Source organism: Lipotes vexillifer, unplaced genomic scaffold, assembly GCF_000442215.2.
Source record: "Lipotes vexillifer unplaced genomic scaffold, Lipotes_vexillifer_v1.1 scaffold815, whole genome shotgun sequence".
Lineage (NCBI taxonomy): Eukaryota > Metazoa > Chordata > Mammalia > Artiodactyla > Lipotidae > Lipotes > Lipotes vexillifer.
This window is the reverse complement of record NW_006773723.1, coordinates 3,520,819-3,543,487: the sequence shown is the minus strand read 5'-3', so window position 1 is coordinate 3,543,487 and position 22,669 is coordinate 3,520,819. Positions and strand designations below refer to the sequence as shown.

General features: G+C 35.4%; 1 pseudogene; it reads right to left on the bottom strand.

The window, feature by feature from the left end:
- Window positions 1–729: 729 nt before the first annotated feature.
- LOC103088511 (THUMP domain-containing protein 3 pseudogene) overlaps window positions 730–22,669 on the bottom strand; it is a 26,528-nt pseudogene continuing 4,588 nt past the window's right edge.

Here is a 22,669-nt window from a genome sequence, read left to right as displayed (position 1 = left end):
GTAAATTTCTTGAGTGCAGAGAGGTCTAGAAAACATCACTGAGTTTTCTCATATGCCAAAATAGATAAATAAATACATAAATTCACTGGAAAATGTACATTGCTTCACTAAAGTTTATACTCATAAACTTCTGGTTAACAAGCTTAACTTTTCCATACCTATTCCCATGGAGAAAAACATTAAGATTCTTATATTTTATAATAAGAATTAGAGCTGGAGGAATGAATTTTCTCAACAAAGAGTCATCTGAGTGATACCATTCTTTAACATCATTGCATGTTAAATTTTACTTTCTTATTTGTTTACTTAAAGTCAAATAACTTTACACAGCTTATCGTACATTTTTTTAAAAAGCTGTCTTCTGGTCTCTTCCTCACCTCTGACTTGTGTTTCCCAGAGAAGAGCTGTTCAAGCCACTTTCTTCTGGTATTTACTATCATATTCCTGAATTATAACACATATTACTGTTTTTGATTCTTTCAATATTAATATGTATTGACTTCACACTATGAAACATGAGGATTTCATTCTCTATATACCCATTCCTCCATTCACCTAGTGTAGTCATTTTTGGTTAATAATTCAATTTGACATTAATACTGTCATATAATAATCACAGCTGAGCCATGTAGTCGTTGATGAAGGAAACATTTCCCTGTACGACTTTTTGCTTCCCTGGCTTCAATCAATGCCTCATATATGTTTAATTTATTTCTGATGTACCTTCCACTAATTCGTGTAGTGTAGGCAAGCTGGATAAAGGTTCCAATTTCTCTTCTTGGAGTCCATCCTTTTTCAAAATAACATTACAATATATCCAGAGCCAGTTTGCAGACATCCCATTGAACAGCATCTTTGGGCAAGCCCCAGGGTAGTTTGCCTTCCTTTTCTTTTTCTTTTTTTAGTTTGCCTTATTTAATTTGGCTCTTTGTCAATAAAAATTAGATGTAATCGCTGCTCCAATCATAGCCACTGGATTATTGGATTATTATTACCAACAACATAATAACAGTGAGATCATTCAGTCGCCCTCTCTATTGTTTTGTCTCTCGTCCATACATCAGATCAACTATTATATCAGTAGGGTGAGGGGAAGAGAGCTGGAACATCCCATAGGCAAGAGAAGATCTGAGAGTTGCAAATCCAAAATGTGTGAGATTTCTTTGGTGGAGACTCTTCTATCAATGCAATACCCACAGTGATTTCATTATCATGGATATTCAAAAGAACACCCACATCAAAGTTGGTCATGTCAGCCTTCCACTTGAAATAATCTTGAACAGCACCCCCCAAATCTCTTGTGGTCTCTAGTGCAGTAAAGCAATGTTTCTCTTCTACCCTGTTGCGTGTGACTCTAAACTTCAGCACTTGAGAATCAATTTCTTCTTTTGAACTTAAGGCATTGTTAGTGAACTCTTTTTTTAACATCTCTCTCAACTATTTTGTCTCCTTGTCCATTATCCATCTTCCTTTTACGTGAATTCTGATTTATCTTTTTACACCTTTTTTCTTTCTTGAAACTGGTGTCAATTTTCCATACTTTCAAAGGATCGGAGTGCAGGAGTTTCCCAGTCAATTCTTCAAAATCCTTTAGAACTTCCTTTTTTTCCCCCTTTGAATTAGAATCTTTAAACTCCTGAACAACCACAAGTAAGTTATCAACTGATCTCAGACAATGAACCTGAGCCAGACTTTCCATTGAAACGTCAAAATATATCTTGCCTGGTCTCTGCTGATTTTGCACAATGACCTGAATTTCTTTCTCACTTCATCTGCCCCTGTTTGTTCAAAACCAGTGGGTACAGTCGCTCTAATAGTGACTTGGAGATGCTCATGTTCACTCTGAGGCCACTTTCTGTCACTTGAATAGATCTCTGGTTGTCATGAAAGTTCACATCCAGGAGTTGGTTAGTGGCTTCTTGAATGTCGTAAATGTTGGCAACGCTTCCAAGATCCCTAATATAGTCTTGGCTGCCAGCACAGACCCTTCCAGCCCTGGCATCCTGCAGGCCCAGTGTACCCAAATGCTACGCTGTCTCTAAAGATGTTGGTTATAGCACTTTAGATTCTGAAAAAAATTTTAAGCAAAATTTTGAAATATATAGCAAAACTCAAAGAATTTTAGAGTAAATGCCAATATACCCATCACCTAGATTCTTGGATTAATATTTTATTACCCTTCCTCTTTCATGTATTTATTTTTACTTTGATGTACCATATGGTTTTATGCATCTTAGAGTAAATTGCAGACAACTGTATTCAGTGTAAGCATTCTTGCCACAGAGTTCAATATTTAAGATTTTTTTCCTTTGATGTAAAATTTACATACAATCAAATGCACAAATGTTGCTGAGCTCTAAAATATGCAAATACTTGTAAATATAATGCAAAGCCTATCATGATAGAACATCATTATCATCCCAGAAAGATCCTTTATATCCCTTCCTAATCACCAATCCTAAAACCACTTCAGAAGAACCACTGTCCAAGTTTTTTTTTCCATCATTGATTGATTTTGACTGTTTTAGAACTTCATAAAAATAAAACAGCATAGTATATACATTTTTTTGTCTGGATCGTAGGTTAGTATACATGTATTTTACTAAAAAATGCTAGATCTTTTGCTAAAATAGCTGTCATATTTTACATTCCCACCAGCAATATGTGAGTTTTCCAGTTGCTGCACATCCTTACCAAAATTTGGTATCGACAGCGTTTCTAATTTTAGTCATTCTGATGTGTGTGTTGTGGTATGTCTATGTAGTCTTAATATGACAACTAATGATGTTGAGAACATTTTCATGTGCTTGTATCACGTGTGTGTTGATGTGTATGTTCAATTCTTTGCTCATTTTTATTGAGCTGTCTTTCTATTACTGAGTTGGAGTTTTTCCTATACCCTGCATCCCAGTCCTTTGTCAGATATGTGTTTTGCAATATATATGTTCTTCGAATCTGTGGCATGCCCATTCAATTTATTAATGCTGCCTTTTGTTAATTGGTTTTTAATTGTGACAAGTCTAACTTTTCAGTTTTTTCTATTATGGTTATTGCTTCAGATTTTAGAACTTTGCTTCCCCACAAATCACAAAGATATTATATCCTATGTTTCCCTTCAAAAGCTTTATGGTTTTATGCTGATTATTCAGTTCAAAGTCTTTTCTGATTTCTTTGCTAAAGAAAATAGAGGGGCTTTAAATGATTTCAGTGATTTTTCCCTGATGTTTGCATCATTATTGATTTCTAGTTTAATTGTTATGCTCAGAAAATGTATCTTGTATGCTTCAATTTTTTACACTTATTAAGACTTGTTGCATCTTCCAGTGTATGATCTATCATAGTGAATATATCATGTGTGCTTGAAAAGAGTGTATATTCTGTAGTTGCTGAATGTGGTGTTCTATAAACATCATTTAGGTCAAGGTGGTTGGTAATTTTTTCATATCCGTCTATGTCTTCACTGATTTTCTTTATCTAGTCCTATCAACTGCTGAAAAAGTGCTAAAAATTCTTCAACTATGACTGCAGAACCATTTATTGCTCCTTTCAGTTCTATCATTATTTTATTAATTTTGAAGCTGTTCTGAGAGAAAAACACTTATGAATATTATGTCTTCCCGACGAACTGACCCTTTTAGCCTTATGAAAAAACTCTCTTTATTTCCAGTGCTCTTAATTCCTACCTGAAGTTTGAATTTCGACACAGTATTATTTCCCCTCGGCCTGAAGAATTCCCGTTAGCATTTCTCAAAGGGCATATCTGCTGACGACGAATTCTCTTTTCCTTATCTGAAGTTGCCTTTATTTAGCCTTCTTTGTTTTTGCTGAATATAGAAATTTGGGTTTTCAGATTTTTTTTCTGGTCTATCAAAACTCTAAGTATGTTGTCCCATGACCTTGTTCACCTATTAGAGTATGTTGTTTTTCTCTGGATGCTTTCAAGATTTTCTCTTTATTTTTAGTATTCAGTAATTTTATTGTGATGAGCCAAAGTTTGGTTTTATTTTAACTTTTCACATTTGTGTTCCCTGCTTATTTTAAAGCAGCCTAATGAAGTATAATTGGCATACCCTAATCAGCACATATTTAAGTGTACATTTAGATACACTTTGACATACATGCTCAGGAAACCACCACACAATCAAAATAATGAACATATCTATTACCCTAGAAAGTTCTCTTCTCTTTATAATTTCTCCCACCTTCCATCTCATTCACAAGCTCATTGATCTCCTTTCCAACACTATACATTACTTTGCATTTCCTAGAGTTTTATGTAAATGAATTTATACAATGTGTCCATCTTTTTGTCTAGCTACTTTCAGTCAGTGTAACTATTTTGTGATTCATATGTTGCTGTATATATCAACAGCCCATTTTCATTGCTGAGTAGTATTTTATTGTATGGATATACCACATTATGTTTATGCATTCACCTGTTGAAGAACATCTAGATTGTTTCCTCTTCGGGGCCCTTACAAAGAAAGGTGCTATAAACATTCATGTACAATCTTTTCATCTTTCTTGGGTAAACACCTAGGAGCGGAATGGTTGGGTCATTCATATTAGCCAGGTGCAGAAGTAATAGCCATTATTTTTCACATGTTTCTTCTCTCAGTCTGTTCTCCTTCAGTTATACATGTATATTAGACATTTCAGTATTGCCTCACAGATCCCTGGGGTGCTCACCCTTTTTTCTCTTCTCTTTTCCTTCTACTTCTTCAGATTAGACAGATTCTACTGCTTTATCTTCAAGGTTACTTATCTTTTCTTCTGCTACCTCCATTTGGCTAAATCTACTCAGTAAATTTTAATTTCAAATATTGTATTTTAAATTCTAAAATTTTCATTTAGTTTTATTCTAGCTTTTCATTTATTATGAGTACACTTTGCTCATTCAGCATAGTTATAAAAATCCATTTTAAGATCCTGTATACTGTTTCCAACACCTGGGTCATTAATGGGTGGAGTCTCTATGTTCTTTTGAGAATGGGTCATATTTTCCTATTCTTCTTTGCTGAGTAATGTTGTATTATATCCTCATTATCATGAACTCTATGATTTAGAAAGCCTAGGTTCTGCCTTATTCCTTCAAATAGTGTCAAATTTTGTTTTGCAGGTAGTTAACTTGGTTGATCTCATACTGGACTCTGTGCTGCTTGGATTCTGTTTCACATGTGCATGCATAAGGGTCAACCAGGTATCTTTTGCAAAGCTTAAACATAGCAGTTGGAGATCCCTCTCCCTTGCTCTCACCTTTTTTAGGATTTCCCCTTCCCTCTCCAGAGCCTCTGATAGCTCCAAACTCTGTCCTCTCTTCTGGCCACATGTTTTCTTGCTTAGTGTTAGTCACTCAATGTGGTGACAACTTCAGGCTGCTCTTAGGCTAAAAGCCATTTTAAAAGGCAGGGGGGGGTCTTCTTCCTAATGTCATCTCCCTTCCAGAATCTACCTACTTTTCTTCATTCGTTAGTGTCTTGAGGTAGTTGTTTCTCATATGTTGTCCAGAGTTTACAGACCTAATCTACAGGAAGTCCAGTCTAGTAGGAAATTACTTGGGCACCACACAGGAAGTGGGGCCCCCAGTAGCTCATTTTTGAAGTTTTCTACTACTCTATGCATTCTCTCTGTTTCCTCTGAAGATTTTCTCCTACTTATTTGTTTGGGTCCCTTTCATGTTAAAACCTTTCTTAAATGTCTGGTGATCCTCGGTTGTACTTTCATTTTTAACAGTGATGCACTAAAAGGCAGAGTAAAAGGTCCACCCTGGTGGCTGTAGCTTCCTGAGTGGTTGACTTTTCTTAAGGACAATCTTGTTGAGATTTCCTCATTATTTTGATGGGATACCCTCAAACATGCATACCTACAGGCCTTTTCCTTTGGATGGGTCCGTTATATAGTCAGATATCCCCGATATCATTTTCACACTGAAAATATGTTAATTAAGGTAGTTGTCAATCATATAGGTAGAGATCGTTAATGAAATTCCTTTTTCAGGTGTGTTGCATATACTTTATTTGTACTCTCTCTCAGGCTTTTCTCAGTGAACACTTGCTTAATGACTGAATTAGATATTTCAGTTTAATTAGCAAAACCAAAACCAAACAAGCAGAAACTCCTCAAAATCCTAAAATTTTGTTTTAAGTGCTCGATGGTATGATATTCCAATTACCTTTATTTTCATTGGAACTTTATTTCATCCTCAGTAAGAGAGGCTCTTCTTTCTCACTTGAATCCTATGTTACAACTATACCAAACTACTTACCTTCTGTCAAACAGATCTTAGTCTTTCGTAATGTCATGACTTTACACAATATATACTTTCTTCCTAAAATACCCCCTTTCTTTCTCTATTTAGTTACAAAGCTTCTACTTTCCTTCATTATTCAGCTCAGTGATCTCCTCTTCTGTGAGTTCTTCTGACTTTTCCAGACAGACTCATTCTGACTCATCCTTTCTATATTTAACTGAAACAGTGCACCTACCTCTATTCATACTTACTTTTTCTCTTCCAGTAACTTTCTTTATATGTCTCTCTTACTGGTTTGTGAATTCCATAAAGGCAAGGACACACATTACTTTTTGAAACCAAACTTACCAACAGATAGCAGCTCCATTAATGACCACACAGATCCATATCAATTGCATTCTATACTCTCTTTGTAGTAAGATTCAGATTGCCCCAGGAGAGACCTTATACTTTTAATATAGAATAGCATTTAGTTAAAAAATGAATACATATGTGTGTGCATTGTGTATATATATGTGTAATTAACATTTTAAGAAAGTATTAGCTGAAGCTATTTTATATTCAAGTATTTAAAATTCTAAGTTATGATAATTTAGAGTCTCATTTGATAAACTTGAATGCATGCATTATAGGTAGGATAGAGTCTGTTACCCTTTTATCTACTATGATTTCTGTCGTGGAATTTAATATGAGAGAGAAGATGTGTCCTGTAATGAATTTGCAAATATGTTTCCATTCTGAAATATTGTGTATTCATGTGTGCAGGTGTCAGCTGGATAAATACATATGATAGCTTTTTAAGTAGTTGATTTTACGCAGTGATGGAGATGGAATTACTACTTATAAAATAATCTGTGGTGCCTTACGTTTCAATTACAAGTGGCAAACTCCAGACCTGGTTACAGGAGCCCTGAGTAGTACTTTTTCCAGATCTTCATGTTATCAAACTGTTTGAAGGAGAATCAGCAGCTGTTGTGTGAATCTACTGAAGCATTAGGAAAAAATATTCTCCAAGTAAATTTGGCTTAAAATTCCATAGAATCTTTTGAGGATTGCAAATAGATGCAATACTTCATAGCTACAAGGAACTAGACTTGAGATCCCGAAAATAAATAAAAGTGAAATTATAGAGTCTATGCTTTAAATGTATCTAGTGTTAGTTCCATTACACTCAGATGAAATACATCTCTGAAAATAGGTATGCCACCAGTTTCCTCACCCCAACGTGAAGAAAATGAAAATTTAAAACCATGAGAATGTTTACATAACCAGATGGAATGTAGAGAATCAAAGAAACAAGAAGAAAGGATAAAATGTGATCAAAGCAACTGTAACATGTTAAAGTTTTGCATTGGCAAAAGTATGCACGTGTGGTAAGTGCAGGAAGCAGGACTGGGACGTGTGGAGTCCGACTGGGGTGGAGTCTTTAACTGCAACCCCCTTTGGCGTGCACTGCCTGTGCACCCGGTCTGATGTGGGGTCTCTCAGCTAAGGACTTTGTAATTGCCTATGGTTGGACCTGGAAGATCACATGCAAAATTCTGGCCTGGAGCCAGCCTGCCCAAATGCCAATCAAAATAATTGGTATTTTCCTTAAATTGAAGTATTCTCTTCAAGGAATAGATCAGTCTGAACTCATCTATGAAAAAAAAATCAAGCTGGAGATAAATAATTCAGTAAGTTATACAGATCCGTTTATAGCCTTACAGTTAATATTGAGCTAGGTGGATTATTACCATAATTGCAGATAATACTTAGTTTTAAATTTTAATTCAAATTCACTTAAATATTAAAATAATAATACCCACACAAAAAGTCAACTGATCTTTGACAAAGGTGCAAGAGCAAAATCCAATAGAAAAAGGAGTCTTTCCAATAATTGGTGTGGGTACAGTTCTACATCTGTATTTTTGTTTGTTTTCTTATCCAGGATTAATTTAATTTTACAAACAAATACAAGCTATTGAGTCACCCTTCTCAACTTAACTGTGGTATCATTGTCAGGCAAATACATACATCTTTACAACTCGGTGTTCCAAATTTAAAAAAAAAAATTCACAGAAAGGAAAGAAAGAATATGAAAACAGCTCAAGAAATATACTAACAAGCAAAAATACATGGGCAAAGAGGAACACGTAGTTTTGACTTAACTGAAGAAACCAAGAGGAGACGGGTCTATGTAAGAAAATGTGAATCCTGGAAAGTTAGATGTGAAGATTTTAGAGTAGGAATTTATATGACTTGACGCTCCCCAAGCTCCTGAATAAAAATGACATCTTGTAGTATCTATACTTCTTGGCTCAGACATGGACCTTACACCTGTCCCAGAAATTTACTCAAAATGGATCATAATCCTAAATATCAAATTAAAAACTATAAAGCTTCTAGAAGAAAACATATGAAACCTAGTATGTTAGCTTGCTAGGGCTGCCAAAGCAAAATACCGCAGACTGGATGGCTTAAATGCAGAAAGTTGTTTACTCACAGTTCTGGAGCTGGAAGCCCGAGAATAAGCGTTGGTAGGTTTGCATTCTCCTGAAGCCGCTCCCCTTGGCTAGCAAATGGCTGCCTTCTCGCTGTGACCTCACATGGTCTTTTCTCTGTGTGCATGCATTCCGAGTGCCTCTCCCTCTTCTTATAAGGACAGCGGTCATGTTGGATTAAGACTTTACCCTCACATCCAAAAAGCTGACAATACCAATTGTCAGGGAGGATGCAGAGCAATAGGAGCTCTTGTTAATTTCTGCTAGGAATGCAAAGTGGTACTTTTGAAGACCATTTGGCAATTTCTTGCAAAGCTAAACAGTCTTACCATATGATCCAGCAATTGTACTCCCGATTTACCCAACTGATTTAAAAACTAATGTCCACACAAGAACCTTCATCCAAATGTTTATAGCATTTTTATTCATAATTGCCAAAAACTAGAAGTGACCAAGTTGCTCTTCAACAGATGAACGGAAAAACAAAGTATAGTACATCCATACAATGAAGTCTCACTTGATGGTAAAAAGCAACATGCTCTCAAGCCACAAAAAGACTTGGAGGAATCTTAAATACATATGGCTAAGTAAATGAAGCCCGTCTGAAATGGTTACATACTTTATGATCTCAATTATATGGTATTCTGGAAATGGCAAAATTACAGAGACAGCAAACAGATCAGTGGTTGGGTTTGGATAGGGTAGGTGAAGCACAGAGGATTTATTTAAGGCAGTGAAACTATTTCTTATGATACTGTAGTGGTGGGCATATGATGCCATGCATTTATTAAAACCCTTGGAACTTTACAGATCAAAGAAAGAACCTTAATATGTACGAATTTTTAGAAAGCAGTTTAAAAGGTCAAGAGATCTTAGAATGAAATGTAGATGATGCCAAAATAATCTAACTGAATTGTCAAATTAAAAAGGTCATTAGATTGAGGTGGCTTTAATGCCTTAGTAGCCTAGGTAATCAAAACAAAACCTAATCCTGAAATGCCTCAGCGTTAAGAAATCAAAATTCTCACTCTTGGATACTTACCCTAGAAGAATGAAACATTATGTTAACACAGAAACCTATACGCAAATCTTACAGCAGCTCTATTACAATAAAAAGAAAGGGATTTTTTAATTTAATTTTCATTAGTGTATATTTAATTTTAAAAACTGATATTTGATTCAGTTACTGAAAATTTTTAAGGTATATTTGGAACAACTTGGGCATGTGAATCTCTTTTTCAACTGTCAATCTTGTAACATCTAAATACAGATCAAATAATCTGATAAAATTTAACTTTGAAATCAAGATGTGCTGTAAGTAAATTAAACACTGGTTTGTGAACACTCAGTAAAAATCAATATAAAATATATTATTCATTTGTATGCGGATTACATCTTGAAATGGTAATATTTGGGATTTATTTGATTAAATAAAAATGTTACTAAATTAAAAAATAATGACACGAAAAGCAGTATAAGTGATCACGTAGCAGATATAAGGATACAAGAAAGAATGAAATAATAGTAAAAAAAAATCACAGAATGCTAAAGGGCTTTGGAAAGATACAGGAGATAAGAAAAGGATTTAAAAGGGAAAATGACTGCAATTAGTCAAACACCACAATGACGTTGGCACTGAACTAATTAATTTAAGTTCTACTCCCCAAGTATTAAACTAATTTTCCGTGTAACAAATTGGCCTATGGAGATTACCATTGAGATTAGCATCTTTTAAAACTAAAGAAAAGGAGGATTCCAAACGCTTTTGTGTTCCCCTCCAATAATTGCAATGGCCCTTCAGAGGGAAAAGTTGGATTAGTTAGGAAATGATCGATTAACGTTTTAAAGGCACGAAAGCAATTCTTAAGGTGAATGCGTTGTATTATTTTGGTGGGTCAAACCTTCCCAATTTAAGAGAAAGAAAGGAACTTAGGTTACAATAAGACTGAATGCCATATTTGCATTTTCATCATTTAGAGGCAACCCTTTATCTTTTGATTTTCCTAGAAAGAAACAATTGTGCTATTGGGTGGAAGAAAACACAATAGTGCAGTTTTGAGATCTCCTGTGTATTGCTTAAGCGAGAAAAACATTTTGGTGCCTCGCTTATCACAGGCTTTCTTTGCAAGTATATACAATGTATATGATAAGATTCCAGGTTCAAATCAAATAGTGAAATGTGTGTTTTTGTCTGTTTCTATAATAATAATTTTTCCTTTAGATATTTTTTAAAATCAGTGATTAAGTCTCACTTTTCCAGATTCTGATAGAAGACAGTCTGTGTCCCAGTTGATAGTGCTGGGAAAATATAAAAAAAGAAGAGAGGCCAAGTCCTGGATTTAACATTTATTAGCCCTTTCTTCTATGAAACAAAATAATGGCTCCCACTTGCTTTTCTCTTCAATGCCTTCTAGATCAAAACAGGGTCGAGGAGGACTGTAAAACATATGAAGGAGTCTTAAGATGATTTATTTATAAGCACATAAAGTGACCCTCCCAATCTCTTTATTACTCACACCACATAAAACTTTACTAGCTGTTTTCATTTCCTCCTATAGAAAGAGATAACCAATATAGGTTATACACGCTCTAAGAATAACATGGTCAAGATATGCCAATGTCTTTCCTTCAGATTTTTAATATTGGTAATAGGTTTCATTTGATTTTATAAGAACATTTAAGTATTGCTATAATAAATAATTTCTACATTTTGAGCCATTATTCCACTTTTTATTAAATGGTTAATGGTTTTTAAAACTGAACTTCTAAAAATTAACCTAATAATAATGAAAAGGAAGATGATCAAAAAATACATTCAGAGGTTTTTGTTTTATTGTTATTATTGTTTTGAAGCAGGAAAAGTACACGAATATTTAGATAACAGTAAAAAAATAATAAGTATCAGACCCTCCAATATCTGGATGCCAAACTACGTTTAAAAATTCCTTTTCCTATTCTCCAGTTAAACCAGATTGTTCTGCTTTCTCCAGAACTCTAACCTTGGTGCTTTTACTCAAATAATTTCCCCTAGTTAAATGCCATCCCCCCTTCCCCCCCGCCCCACTTGAAATCTACAAATCTTTGAAGCCCAGCTCCAGTGGCACCTCTTCTAGCCACCCAACAACTCCTCCCTCTCCTGGATCTGCACCCATGGATCATATCAAGGGTGCACATTGGTACAGCATACCAACCGGCATCCATTTTGATTAGTTAGCTATGCTTCTTTGTTCATTGGAAATTGCACCATATCAAACGTAACTTTTATAATTCTACTGTGCTACCCATTATTAATTCAGCAAATGTTCATTGAGCCTCTACTCTAGACACTGGGGATAAATAGTGCATTAAAATCAACTCCTCAGTCTTTACTCTCATGGAGTTAGCAAGCTTTCATTCATATATTTGACCACAATTTGATTCTAATAATATATCTTGAATAATATTTTTACATGTATAGATCTTATGTCTGTAACTACATTTTAAACACGTATGGAACAGTCTCAATCGTTGTATCTGACCTAATGCCCAGAATAGAGCTTACAAAACACAGAGTTAAAGAAAACTGGAAGAATCTTTGGAGATCCATTTTAAAAAGCTGAATTATAGAATAGGAAATTGACAAGGAGAAGACTGAAATGTCTAAAGCCTAAAGTCACATGGTGAGATATTCGGAGTGTTTATTGATTTGGTGAACTTGAAGAAATCTCTGGTTCAAAATCTCATGAGAGTCTTTGCCAAAATAACTCCCTCATTTGCTAGTTTACATTTTTCACACCATCACTGGTTTATCTAGAAACAGATTTCAGAGGCATATTTTCTATGATTCTCCCTATTTTTACAGATGCAAAAATGAGTCAGAATACAATTTGATGATTTGATTTGTTCAAGAACATGTCAGTTGAATATACCCATTAGATTTACTGGTAAAAGACTGATTGATTTCCCCCTAAGATCAGGAATAAGACAAGGATGTTTCCTCTTACCATTGCTATTCAACATAATGCTATAAACTCTACCCAGTGCAGTAAGGAAAGAAAAAGAAATAAAAGGCATGCCAGTGCGAAAGGAAGAAATAAAATTATCTCTATTTAAAGACGACATGATTAGCTACATAGAAAATCCCAAGGAATTTACACATAAACTCATAGAACTAATAAGTGCATTCAGTCATGTCATAGAATACAAGAGCAACATACAAAATTTAATCACATTTCTGTATACTAAAAGTAAACATTGCAGAAACTGAAATCGAAAGCCTAACACCATTTATAATCATTCCAAAGAAAAAAAAATACTTAGGTATATAGTTGAGGAAACATGTGCAGGATCTGTATGCTGAAAATTACAAAATCTTAATAAAATAAATAAAATAAGACCTAAATAAATAGAGAGACATGCATGCTCATGTTACACTCATGAATTAGAAGACTAAATGTAGTAAAGATGGCCATTCTCCTCAGATTGGCCTGTAGATTTAACGCAATTCCTATCAAAATCCCAGCAGGATATTTTATAGACATGGTCAAGTTATCCTAAAATTTATATGGCAATTCATAGACTCTACCAGAGCTAAGATAATCTTGAAAAAGAAGAATGAAATGATTAAAATTACTCTCACCAAAAAAGTCAAACTTTATAGCTACAGTACTCACGATAGTGTAGTATTGGAGGAACAGACATATAGACCACTGGAATGAAAAGGGGAACCCAGAAATAAACCCACGCAAATGTAACTTAATTTTGATGGAAGTGCAAAAGCACTTCAGTGGAGCAAGCACAGTTTTCTTAACAAATGGTGCTGCAGCAATTGGACAACCACAAGCAAAAAAAAATGAAGCTTGACCTAATCCTCACTCTTGATACAAAAATTAACTCAAATTTGGCTAATTATGTGGGTTTAAATATAAAATGTAAAACTATAAAATTTTTAGGAAAAAATAGGATAAAATCTTAAGGATCTAGAGCAAAACAAAGGAAGGGTTAGACTTGACACCAATAGCACAATCGATAAAAGGGAAACTTGATAAATTAGACTTTATCCTAAATTTAAAACATCTTCTTAGCAAAAGACTGTGTTAAGTAGATTAAATGATAAACTACAGGCTGGAAGAAATTATTTGTAAATCAGATGTCCAACACAGGACTAATGTGTAGCATATAAAAGTATTCCCAAAACTCAACAGGAAAGAACACACAATTAAAATAGAAAATAGGCAAAAGAGATGAAGCAACAATTCCCCCAGAAAGATATACAGATGGTACATAAGCACATTAAAAGATGCTGAACAGGCCTTCCCTGGTGGCGCAGTGGTTGAGAGTCCGCCTGCTGATGAAGGGGACACGGGTTCGTGCCCCGGTCCGGGAAGATCCCACATGCCGTGGAGCGGCTGGGCCCGTGAGCCATGGCCGCTGAGCCTGCGCGTCCGGAGCCTGTGCTCCGCAACGGGAGAGGCCGCAGCAGTGAGAGGCCCGCGTACCGCCAAAAAAAAAAAAAAAAAAAGATGCTGAACCTCTTTGGCCATCAAGAAAATGCAAACTAAAACCACAATAAGACATCACTACATGGATGTCAGAATGGATAAAGTTTTTTAAATAGTGATAATATCAAATGTTGGTGACAATGTGGAGGAACTGGACCACTCATACACTGCACATTAGAATGTAAAATAGTACAGCCACTCTGGAAAAAGTTTCGCAATTATCATGTGGTGTAGCAATTGCACTCCTGAGCATTTAACCCAGAGGAATGAAAACATTTGCATAAAAACCTGTACATGAGTGTTCATAGCAGCTTTATTCACAAAAATGCAAAACTGAAATCAATCCAGATGTTCTTCATCAGATGAATGGTTTAGCAAATGCTATTCCATCAACACCGCGGAATACGACTCAGAAATAAAAGAGAATGAACTATTGATACAAGCAGTCACTGGAGTGAATCTCTGGGGAATTATGCTAAGTGAAAAAAAGCCAAACCTAAAATGTTGCAAACTGTATGACTCCATTTTGTATAACATTTTAGAAATGACAAAACTTGGAAATGGAGAACAGCTTAGTGATGGGGGAGGGGCCGAGGAAGGTAGCTTTGATAATAAAAGGGCAACAGAAGAGATCCTTGTGGTAGTGGATAAAACTGTATGCAGCTAAATGCACACACACATAAATGAGAACAAGTAATACTGGGTAAGTGAATAAGTTCAATGCAAATATTCTGGTGATGATAATGTGCCATTTTTTGTAAAATTTTAATATTAGGGGAGACTGGGGAAAGTGCACAAAGGATCTGTCAGTAAGTGGACCAGTCAGTAGTCTAAAACAGCTCTTCTGATTTCACATTATATCCTCTGTATCTCAATAATTTAATCATTTCTTGGTGGTTCAGAAAGACTTTCAGATCTTACACTGTGCCAGGCTCATCAATAATCACCTTAGTCATCACGAATAACATTACAGATATGAGACTTGATTTGGATTTGTGGTGACACGTTTTTGATGTCAATGTTCCTTTTCTCAATAAAGCATAGAAAATTTTTAAAAAGACTTGTTTGAGCTTCCTGTCAGAATAAATAGAATTTTATTAACTAGAAACCTTTAAATATATATGAACAATCTTCCCAAATAAAACATATTAATGTAAAAAAAAAAAAAAACCAATGTTGTAATGAAAAGGAAACAAAGTTATTGACCATGTATGTATGAAGGGACATAGATGGATCTGGTATGTCATGGACTTTTTGGTTTGATGCAAAAATGTCTTTATTCTTGTTAATTCTTGTATTGGAATTTTTGGGTCAAAGGTGCTAATTTAATGAAAATGTACGATAGTGAATCTTCTTTGGGTGCTATGCATTCTGATAGATGATAGTGAACTTTTCACCATATTAATAGCTATTAGGATGTTATTCTGTATGAATTTCAGCCAAAATAGTTACTAAGAAATATTGTCTAAATTTAATCCTGAGCCAGATGACTTGATGTGATTTCACCCCTGGTTGCTTAAGCTCGTTGAGATCTCGTATTTGGGGAGAAACAAAACTTGAATGATCTCACTGAAAAGAAAAGGATTATAAGCAGCAACAATCTGAGTTATTCCATGTTTGAATAGACTTCATATATTTTTACATCTGATAGTCTAAAAAACAATAACAATTTTTAAAACGTATGAAATACTTCAGTAAAGTGTACGTATTAGCTCAAAGATAAAATTAATGTGCTCTGCCCTTAATGGAAAATTTTTGTAGAATTACAGCTGAGGAGTGGGGTCATGAGCTAAAAACTGCAGTTCATAGTATCAGAACCAAATTTCTTTCTACCAAATTGAAGTCAGTGCAACTATATTTGTATTTATTGACACCCAGCTCCTTCCAAAAACGTTTGAAGCTGGCCAAAGTAAACAACATCTTTACCTTATAAGAGGCATCGGCATCCACTTTACAACCTCTTGAACTGAATAAATTTGAGAAAAGTAATAAATTTAGAAATAAAATACACTCCAGGCCTGAGTTCACCAAATTAAAGTAGCTTTACCTGGCAAGAATGCTATGTACTCACGAATGCAAAGAATTTTAAATCTGATAAAAGATTCAGTAGTACCATGATCACAAAATGGAACCACAGATTTTGAATCTCAGACAATCTTTCTTCTGTAAATGCCAAAGCCTATCTCTTCATCTCAGTCACACCTTCAGCTGATTGCACTTCGTGCAGAGAGAAGCCCAAGTTCATACTCAGTAGCCATGAACATGCTGTGCAGATCCATGCACCTATTTGTTTTACTTAAATGAGTTGGCTGTGGCAGGAAAGAAGCCCCCTAAAAATAAGAGAATGAATTGGTCTTCCACTGCAGTGCTTTAATCATGAAGAGAGGAAAATGCTCTCCCAGCGTTTCCTCTTTTTAGTTAAGTTACATATTCCTTTGAGAAGCCAGTGAAAGCTATGGACACTGTCCTCAGGGGAGGGAAAAAGGCAGACATATCCATCCAAACACAATTCTTAATGATTTGAAGACATTCCTGGTACCCTTGCATCTCCTTCACCCAGTCCCTACTGGCTCCTGTGGTCACCTGCTGTGCTCACCAGCTCTTCTTGCCCTTCCATCCTTTTTTCTTTGGAGCCATTAACATCCCCCTGCCACATTTAGCCTTGCCCTAACCTTTGTCTTCGACCTTTTCCTTAGTTCTATCAGCACAACATTAGAACAACTTTAGTACACAAGCTGTATTTTGGGGGGCAACGTTTATTATATGCCAAGCACCATATTAAATTCTCAAAAGTAGTATACAGAATATGTACTGCAGTTTTCTATATTTTACTGCCTAGATAACTAAAACTAGAGAGGTATAGTAACTTCTCCAAATCATATGTCTGGATTGGAACATGGGTCTATTTGATTCTCAAACTTCCCTCTTAATTTCTCTTTTCTGAGCACATGAATCTATACTGTGGTGCTCAGGAGGTACTCTAGTTTCCTGGGAGTGGGGTCTTTCTACTTCTTTTTCTACTTAGATCTTTCCAGAAACTAGTGCCCTGCTGTCTGTTGCCATGTACCCCAGAAGATGACTGCCACCCCCGCCAAGACCACCACTTCATGCCCATCTATAGAAACCTAGGGGCTTATGCACCTCCCTGAAAGGCCAGCACTATAAATTTACTGGCTCCTTGTAAATGAATCAGAACTCATTTTTAGGGGTTTACATAAAGATTAAATGTCCCCATTTTTCTTAGATTTACAAATTCATTCTTGAGGTTTTTAAAAGAAGAATTGTAGTTAGCTTAGCAAATATTTTCAGACGTCTTTGCTTTTCAGCAATTATCTTGACATTGGTATTTGTTATACTGAATTATTTTTAAAAAGCTATCTTACATGATTGTTGCTGAAGCATTAACATTCCCTCTTCTGAACACCCAGGCTGAAAATTGGGTCCTTGATTATTTCTTATTCCACCCAGTTTCCTCATATTATCCCAGTGGATTTGTCTTTTAAAATCTGTTTGTTTATTTTGTTCATTTTATTCTTTTAGCAGGAAAATCTGAGCTATCATTTGTTAATATCCCAAGTTCTATTTTTAAAGATTCATATTCAGTCCCAAGGTGTATGTTTTTGTACATGAGCAAATAATGTAACTATTCATGCTCAGAGACTGCATAGTGTCACCTACATGGTCTAAAGTAGAATTCTTTTGTATTCCATGTAGCACCTAGTTTAGGGCTGAACATGTAGCAAGGTTTTGGAATTGAGTTGAAATGAATGCACGCTTTAGCAATTATCATTTACTGTTCTGGGAATTTTTAAAAAAGATACTACTTTAGGTGATGCCTCATTTTCCAAATGAAATGCATTATAAAGTCACACGTACAGTTACACATGAAAATATTTTTTAAGTAATTGAATGCAATAGAATCTCAAATAACCAAGAGGGTTAAATTACATATGTCAAAGAAGAAATCATCATAAATCATTGGCATTTCCATTTAATCTATTATCTCTTATTAAAGAATGTATAATACATACATAGTTGCTTTAGAATAAAACAAAGAAAAAAACATTGAAAAGAAAAAGGAGCAAAGAACTAAATTAGGTGATTTAAATCACAAATTTCCCAGCTATGAGAAAATCGCCAAAAGCCTTAATATTATGGTGAGTTTTTTCAAACTCACGTGGCCATGATTCTTCTCATCATATATCAGAAATGAATTATTTTATTGAACATTATAGAGATGAGTATTCTACTTTTTCCATGTTTTGAGGCCCTTTTCACCCCTGCTTTACCTGGGGAAATCTCTAAAATATATTGCACTATTTAAAAGCCAATAAGTGAAAAGACCAGTGACTACTTAGCTGTGAAGTTTCCCCTCCATTCTCCCCAGGCACTCCTCCGTGGAAAGTGGCCAACACTGCTCACAAATTATTGGATTGTGCTTGTGCTGACTATTGTGTTTCCAACATTTTTTTTTTTTTTTTTTTGGAATTGATTTGTAACACCACTAATAAATGCTGGCATCAAACTGTAAACTTTTTGTTGAGCCTACAATAAACTTTAATGCACATAACACAGAGAAGTTGGCGCTGGAATTGAGGACAACAGCAGAAATCAAAATTAGTGAGTCTACAGGTATGTGCTCCTCCAGTGAGGACTGTACATGAACCTCAAAGTTTCAAAACTGTGTTCTTGGTAGGTACATTTGTGTTAATTTTAGAAGGCTTTGTGCCATCATTAACATTATTCTGTAATAACCTAAATTATAGGTAATCCTATAATTGGAAATTTATGGAGTTTATTATGGTTTATTTTTATGACCTTACAACCGAAAGGAGAAAACAAGTGAAGAAAAAAAGGGGCTAGAGATTGGTGGAAAACACTTATAATAAATGACAGCTAAATGATTTGCCTTTGCAAGAACCATTTGAGTCTTCTAGTCATTAAATTTCCTCTGAAAACCATACCTGATGTTTTCCCATTTAGTTAAGATAATATAAAGTCATAACATAATATTATCCTTCCTTACCCATGTGGCTAACCCTTTTAGTGAAAACCCTTGAGATGATATGGACAAAATTCCTTTCATTAAAACATTCTCATGAGGGAAGTGGGGGTGGAGAAAGCCATTTTTTTCCCAAAGATGGGAATTGATAAAGTCCGGTAGAGGTGAGGCACCCTGGAGTTATTCTTGAATATTTGACACGCTAGATACAAGATCCAAATGATCAGATTCTTACTTTCTGCATTACACATATGCCAAAGTTAAGGGAAATAGCTTTCATGACAGGTACAAGCAATTCAGCGTATTAGTTTTAATTCAGCTTATTAGATGGAGAATAAAAAGATTAAGAACAATAATCAAAACAGAAATAATAATAGTAATGGAAATTACATTTTACCAAGGGCTTATGGAACTATGCCTTTCATTAAATACTTCACATGTTAAAATAATGATGGACCTCCAAATAAGTAATATATTTATTCTCAGTTTACAGAGGTGTTAATACTAAGGTTTAAAGAAGTCGAGGACATACAGCTTATAAGTGGCAAAGTGGGGTCTTGATCTCAGAACCATCTAACCTTGGAGTACAAGTTCATATTCAATACTTTATTCTGCCTCCCCAATAATGAAAATTTTCATGATTGATAACCTTACAGCTTTATATACATAACTCATTCAGCACCTTCTATGTGCCAGTCACTCTGTAGGTATTATGTTTACCTAAGTCTAAAGAAAGTAAAATTCAATTTCAAGAATCTTTCACTGGACAGAGCGGACTATAGCTATGCAAATATGAGAATTCAAAACATATCAACAACAGTAAGAGGAGGGCAGTCCTAGCAGGATCAGCAAGACCGCAGATGTCAAAATACTAGAATACAGAAAATAAAAGCGTGGGTACTACAACATGATGCTCTAAATCTGTTAGAGGAATTTCATTTACAATATGTATTTTCAATAGTATAGAATGAGTACACTAGAAGATGTAATGAAGTAATCAGATCTTTGCAGAAACAGGCAGACTCACTATGAAAATGACACTTATAAAAGCAGACGGATGACAGTGGGGTTTTGTTTATTACATTTTTGTGTGGGTTTTTTTTTTTTTTCTTTTTTGGTGACTAAAAAAATCCTAATTGGCATTGCAATCAGGAGACTGCCTTCCCCAGATGATGAACAATTCTTGAGAAAAATATCCCCTCTTAATTTACATGGTAATGACATTTCTTGAAAATTCAGTTTAATAATAAACTACTCAAAAACATTTTTAGTCTATATGTAAAACTGAGTTGGGTTCTAGGCTCCGATAATTATATATAGTTTTTCATCTATGCTTATGCCAAAAGGGACACTGGGAAGCAGAGTGTCCAACATAAAATGTGGGGGTTTTCCCACACAGGCAACATCTACCATTCCTAGCATCTGCACACTAGGTATCAGTGGTACAGCCAGTTCTACTTTAACATGACATACACACTCCTTAAAAAACACTTACTATGCAAAATTCTGCAGTTAAGAACCACAGGGCTTATGATACGGAGAAATGGGCTAAATTTTGTCATCAACGTGTTTAAAAAAAGACAGAAACCTAATAAAAAGGGTAGCACAATTTTATATACGTTCAATGGTAATAAGTGCATAAAAATCTAGGATAGGGGACTTCCCCGGCGGTCCAGTGGTTAGGACTCCGCGCTTCCAATGCAGGGGGCACAGGTTCGATCCCTGGTCATGAAATAAGATCCCACATGCTGCGTGGCGCAGCCAAAAAAAAAAAAAGAAAAAGGAAAAGGAAAAAAATCTAGGATAAATATGGCACTTTACCTTGCAAAAGACCTGGAGTTTGTTTGGGCAAGTGGGCACGGGAAGGGCTGCAACTTGAAAATGATGGTGAGGTAGCAGAAGGAGGGTTTTCTGAATTGTAACACCAGATGCAGAGAGGTATGACTCATTATCCTTTCAGAGCTCTTTCTCAGCCTTTAATCCCAGTGCATGTTTTTGAATCTGAGATTCAGGTCTTTCACGGCATGTGTTTATAACAGATATCTATTTCATCAAAACTGAAAATTTGATCCAATGTATAACCTTCTGCTTTAATTCACTTATGTATTATTGCTGGAAATTCTTTTCCAGCTTTCTCATCCGCAGTGGGAGTTTCATCTGGCAACTGAAGACTTTGGAAATTGCAGGGATGTTGGAAACCACTAAACCTGACACTATTAGCACCAATAGGATAATTGACAATTTCCATTAGGATCCTCAAGTGGTTTCTCTTTTGTAAGTACTACACGGAGTTTTGAACCAGAATGCTTAAACAGACTTGTGATGTTGAAAAAGTGTTTTGTCCGTGTCTATATATATATTCACAAATGCCAAAGAACAATAAAACATAACTTTGTAGGATAACATACATGGTAAACTGAGGTAGCTGGTAGATGTTTGAAGAGTGTGTGTGTGTGTGTGTGTGTGTGTGTATTTTGTGTATTCTCATGCATCTGGATTCATCTGGATGCAGTTGTTTACCTTATCTTAGCTTTCCCACTGATGAAATTTTGCAAAAAGCAAACGTGCCATTCACCTTATGCTAAATGTGTTCCCTAATATATTGATTTCCTTGGAATAAATTTATGGTTTCAAAACAAGCATTATAGCAGAAGTGACCGTATGTTCAATCATGGTTATGACAAAAAACATCCAACGAATTTTTTAAAATGCCTCTCTGGGGATGAGAACCACCACTGTAGCACTTCGTGATTCTGACTGGAGAAATGTTACCTCTAAAGTGTCTTTGGCAGGGACTTCTCTGGCAGTCCAGTGGTTAAGACTTCGCCTTCCAATGTAGGGAGTGTGGGTTTGATTCCTGGTTGGGGAGCTAAGATGCCACATGCCTCATGGCCAAAAAAGCAAAACATAAAACAGAAGCAATATTGTAACAAATTCAATAAGGACTTTAAAAATGGCCATCAAAAAAAAAAAAAAAAAAAGGAAAATCTTAAAAAAAATACTAAAAATAAAATAAAAAAATAAAGTGTCTTTGGCATGTTGATCTCAGTTATTAGGTTAACTCTCAAACACTTATTTATCTTGTTTTCAGAGCTGCCTACCTATACTAGGTTATATTGGAGCAGAGAAAAAGAAAAACTTAACTCAATTGTGAAAGACCAGAGAAACTTAAACAGCGAAGATGAGATTGGGCATGAAGAGCAAGTAAATGCTCTCCAGGCAGCCTGAGCAAAGGCCCCAAAGAGTGATTTATTGAACAGGGAGAAGCAAGAGTTGAGTTTGTTAGAATGTGGGCTGTACAGAGGGTGTGGCAGGGAAGGACTCAGGAAATTCTTTGCTGTGCTAAGTCTGGACTTCATTCTCAGGTGGTGGCCAACCTGTAAAGCTTTGCAAGCAGAAGGGTGTCATGCTCAATGTGCATTAAGAAAGATTAGTAGCAGGGACAGACTGAAGG